The 5,395-nt window shown below is 37.3% G+C and overlaps 1 protein-coding gene and 1 pseudogene across 2 annotated transcripts in view; one reads left to right on the top strand and one right to left on the bottom strand.

The window, feature by feature from the left end:
• Window positions 1–378, bottom strand: part of LOC107701531 (G2/mitotic-specific cyclin-B3-like) — a 10,127-nt gene extending 9,749 nt beyond the window's left edge. For both annotated transcript variants that reach the window (XM_016503577.1, XM_016503578.1), the window contains exon 1: window positions 209–378. The gene's annotated coding sequence lies outside the window, so the exon portion shown is untranslated. The remainder of the gene's footprint in view (window positions 1–208) is intronic.
• Window positions 379–505: 127 nt separating this feature from the next.
• LOC107701533 (uncharacterized) overlaps window positions 506–5,395 on the top strand; it is a 6,651-nt pseudogene continuing 1,761 nt past the window's right edge.

Raw genomic sequence — 5,395 nt, forward strand, 5'->3', positions numbered from 1 at the left:
TTTTATTTGGATCCACAAGAGAAGCAACAAAAACGGAATCCAAATATCTTGGGAAGTCAGTTTGCAAGATGACAGGTACATATGGCTAACATACGATGTGCTCCACAAGGTTACTAACGTTAAACAAAACTCGGTATAGAAACTGTTTTGATCGCAGGAAGCATCAAGTCGGTCGTTAAACAACAAAAACGCGCAAAAACGATCTTACCTTTTCACCATACGCTGAACAACCTCAGTTAAAGCAGGAAAATATTTCTGAAACAGAATGTGTGCAAACATTCACGAAAAGTACAACGAAAAGCTATTCAGACTGAAACAGACACACTGCACTACACTACAGTCTGCGTGCGTCCAAAACTACACGCAGCGATCTGATTGGCCGACTGCACCTCGCTGTAGGCCAATCAGCGTCGAGCTAGGATGCCGTTGTTAAGGGGCGGGACAATAGAATTTCAAATTCAAAACACCCTAGCAACCAATAGGAAGAATGCTCGCGTTCCACTGACTTTTAAGCAAGCGGATGTTGAAGAGAATGTGCTTGGAAATGACATCTGAGGTTCTGCTTATTAGATAAAATAAGTGTAATAATGTTACGTAACTGCTTCGCTTATTGTGAACATTATTTATACTATTGTCTTTGCAATGAAGCCACACCTCCCAGCCACCCACACGCACACTTACGCAGTTACATGTCTTTCACACAGGAAATCAGCATAGTCTGCAAACTGCCTGTGGCCCCATCATTCACATACGCAGGTCTTTTGAGACGAACTTGTTTGACTGATATTCCTCAACAAGGTATGAAAATATATATATTTTTACCAGTGTATGAATTAATTTAGTTAATTATTATCACTATTTATTTATTTATTTATTGTTCTTTCTGCAGAATTTATTTTCCTTTTATTTGATAATTTTTTGGTTGAAATTATATTTTGCATTTTTGTTTGAATATCTTAAATAGGCCTACTTTAAAAGTTTGTCTGCCTGCTTTGCCCTCTTGTTTTTCAGCAAAAGAAAATGATTTATTATGTGCAAGATAAATTCAATTGTATCTCAGTACTCTAAAACATGGGGATGCAAATCATATTATCAGCCATTTTAAAGCCATGTTATGTGACATTTGATACATTAGGTTACATCTGATTACTGGTATGTCTTTCATACTCAAGGTGCAGTCTCATTCCAGCTTTGTTCTACAACCAAAAAGTGCTCTTAATGTGTTTCACACATGATTTTACTTCTCAATAATATCTTTTAGCAATACCAGGAAATACAATGAATCCCACCTTCTACAATTTTGTTTAATGGGACATTTGATGTCAAAGAGCATGCGTTTCCTTGGACCATTCGATCACACACACGCATTTTATTACTCCTTAGAACATTTCCATCATCTGTGGTTTAGCAGAAAATCTAGTGTTTCATGTTTCCTTTGAAAATATCGAAGAATTATGAAACATAAACAATAGATTAGAAAACCAAAGACTTTTCCAAGGTGATGTCCTCCACAGCACTGCCCATGAGAACTTTTATTTCAAATTCTTTTTAAATGTGCAGCTAACAGGTTATGCATGTGTTGTAGCATTCATTGCCAAATTAAATAAATATGTGGGCGCTGCTGCTGACTCAAAAAGTCCTTTACAAGTGTTAGTCTGAGCAGATGTTTATCAGAGCTTAAACAGACATCCTCACAAGCCTCTTTTCTGTTTCTCTTCATATGTTGCATTGGGTAAAGGTTGCCTTATGATCTAGAACCATGATTTTTCATATCAGTCAGTATCAGTTTACATTTGTAAAAATGTAAATTGAAACATCTGCCCTTATACTTTCATACTTTCCGGTCAGTCACATGACTTAGTTCCTGTCAGAGCAATTCATCTGGTGATCACTTGTGGTTTTCAGTTCTTTTTCAGCTCATTTGAGACTTGCTTTTCTTCCATTGTTCTTGGATTAATTTAGTTAGTCACATATCAGTGTTTTGATTTTAAATGTACTTTTCTTTGCTTATTTTCATTCCTGACCTCTAATATCACCATTATCAAATTTTCAGCACTCAGGATGTACTAGTCAAACACTTCATAAGTTAAAACATTGAAACTGTCTATGGAGAAAATAGGGTGTTTATGGGGTGCAACAGATACCAGTCAAACCTTCACACATTGTAATAGAGAATAGGCCTTCTTCTGTCCTCAGCCATAATTGAATATCATGTACCCCAAGAGGATTACTCAATCATGCTCTTGAAGATCTACCTCCAAAGAATCATAACCTTCGATTTCATTTGAAAATCATTGGCAGGTATGTTAGGAAAGAGTTGGAAGAAAATTATGCAGGGTGTTTTATCTCCAGGAGCATTATTGAGAAACCCTGCACTAGAATATCAATGAACTTCTGTCAACCTCGTCCTGAGATACAAAGTAAACTTTATCATGGCTCAAAAAAAAAAACAAACCACTAAATACATTTATTTTTTTAATATTAGGGATGCACTGATATTCAAATAATTTTCCAAAAATAATTCAATGTTTTGGGCAATAATTATAATTTCGTATAAATACATAAAAAAATAAATCACTAAATTCAGTCACTGGTGTGATGCCTAAATTAAAAGTAAATTTAGGCATCACAATTTTACAGGATGAAAAGTTTATATTCATTGTGATTATTTTACACAGATTACATTGAAGTGATTTCAGAGTTATTTTTAAGTAACCTTAAGTGAGCCTTAGATGGTGAAGGTAATCTACGTGTAGAATATATGAACAACATTGACTCAGAACAATGTTTGAAAAAATATTGATAACCTATATGGTATCAATATATTGTCCAACCCTAAATTACATCTTGTTCAATCTCTTTTCCAGATGAATAATGAGGATTGGCTGTGCAGCTCACTTAAACTGTGTAATCTAGTCACCACTTCAGAATCTGCTCACTCTGATGCAAGTACAGAAATGTTAGCATAGTATTTAGTATAAAAGTATATTAAAAGCCTGCAAGTAAATACTTTAGTCGTGAGACTTTTCAATCTCTTCTAAATTAAGTTTACAAATATTTAACACCATAGAAAAAAACAGCTAAAGTATAAAAGTATAAATTGTTCACTGTATAAATTGTATTAGCAACCTTACTTTTTGAAAGTCAAGTCTTCACTTTTCTGTTACAACCTGCACAGGTAGTAATACATGGTGAATCATACCCACAACCTGCATATAACCCATCATCAATCCAACACACTTTGGAAACATACAGCCATTTGCTAGATGTAACATTAGAACAGAATTTAAAGCCCATTCAACACTTTGCACAGATGACAGCCAAAGCTATTATAGACTCAGCCGTCAGGATCAGAAACCCAAGAGAATCCGTCAACGTGAGAGGGGACGATGTTGAGATGCTAGCTGAAGAGTTAACTTTACAAGTCTTTTGCAAAGCATTGGAAGAGATGTAGAGGCATCATCACTCTGATGATCCATCATCCAGAAGTACGGGGTTGTGGAGGGGACTTATGGAAATGCATTGGTTCTGTGCTCTTCGGGGTACAACTGTGATAAAAACACATCTGAAATGGAAACAGACAACAAGATGGAAGAATATGATGACACATCTACCACAGTATATGCTACTTCCTTGAAGAGCATGGCTAGTCTGGGCTCTATTGAGTACCCTGATGCTCCTCCAAGCACCCCTTTACTTCCGGAGATGATAAAGAGTCGAGACAGTTTCACAAGGAAACTAAAGGGAGGATTGGCTAAAGAATTCCTTCCTTCACCCCCCTCCACCGACCCCCAAAGACCACATGCAACCACTAATGGAGAACCGACTAGTGCGCTCACTTTCACTGGAGTGCTGTCGAAACGGAGGCTTAGAAGAAAGCGAGGATGGAGAAGTTGATGATGGTGGACTCCAAAATTATGTTCCCAGGCTGACTGACTTTGCAGCTCAAATTTCTGCAGATATCCTTCATTTTATCACCACAAACAAGATCAAAGTAAAGGATGAGGGTTGTGTGAAAAGCATGTGGGTTATTGCTGACCAACTAGCGAGTGAAATTGTCACAACGTCTCTAGCAGAGGTGATGGCGAGAGGAGAAAGGAAGATCTTGGAGGAAGAAACAACATCATACTCAACGTATAAGGTAGACATGGCTCCAGACACAAGGTCTATGATCTCTGCAACAGACAGGGTGAAAGTTTTAGCTAATCTTTAACGCCATGGTTCATGCTTTTGCTAAGCTAGGACAGGATGTGTTTAAACATGGAACCCAGCCACATCTTTCGGGCCAAGCTGTAGAACCACAGCCATGGGAAGAAGGAAGATATTCAAACACACTGTAAAGACTCAGTCAACTCCCACAAAGCCAAAACCTTCAGATGTCGCAGCGATAAATCAGAACTGAACCCCATTACAGATGACGCCATAAAAGTGAAGTCATCGGTACACACATTTGCCAACAACTTTGCAGAAGACGTGCTTCAGAATTTAGTGTGTACTGCTTCCAGCTTACTGTTTACCCTAACTATAAGCAACCCTAACTATAAGCAATCTCAGGGAGCAGAATTTGGCCCAGAGAAAGACATTACACCATGGGTAATCAAGATGCGTGCTGGGGATAGTCTTGTCCAGGAACTGCAATGTGCTCTACTCTGGGCCGCAGCCTCTCAGAAAAGGACTAAAGCACTTCAGTTTGATCTACCAGACAAAAGCCTTCAGCAAAAGGTACAAAATATTACAGTTTTCACAGACTGAATTTTATATAGTCTCTATAACAGAGGAAAATGTGGCTGGTTGTAACACTGTTTGCTTTAATGTCTGAAGGACGTTCACACCAAGGACAATACCTACAGTAAAACAATAACTATAAAGTTTTAATAATCATTCAGATTCTATGAGAATAGGAAAGTCCACACCACAGCTATAATGATAAGACAGAAGATTAATATCAGAATCACTTTCAGAATGATTTTTGCAGCTCACGAGCGATGAAAACAATAACAGCCAATCAGAATCCACCCGGCTTTAATAAGCTCGAGCATTTAAAGCAGCAGATGACATAGCTGCAGCACATGCTTATAATAAACATAAGTTCGTTAGCGTCCAGTGGTCCATTGTATATATAGTAAACATTCTTGGTAAGAACAGGCCTTTAGCTATGGTGTGGAATTCTCTATTCTCATAGAATTTGAAGGATTATTGAAACGGTTATCGTTATTGTTATCGTTCTTGGTGTGAATGGTCTTTAACGCTGTATTTTTGAGTTGTAACAATAGGTGGGGGGTAGGTTGCCAAGGACATTGACATCAGGTTAAATTTTGTGCTGATTTTGTTTTATGCTGGAAATCAAATTTTACTTCTTTTTTTTTACTAATTTTTGAAAAAAAAAATAAAACAA

This window comes from Sinocyclocheilus anshuiensis, unplaced genomic scaffold, assembly GCF_001515605.1.
Source record: "Sinocyclocheilus anshuiensis isolate Anshui unplaced genomic scaffold, SAMN03320099.WGS_v1.1 scaffold2404, whole genome shotgun sequence".
Classification (NCBI taxonomy): Eukaryota; Metazoa; Chordata; class Actinopteri; order Cypriniformes; family Cyprinidae; genus Sinocyclocheilus; species Sinocyclocheilus anshuiensis.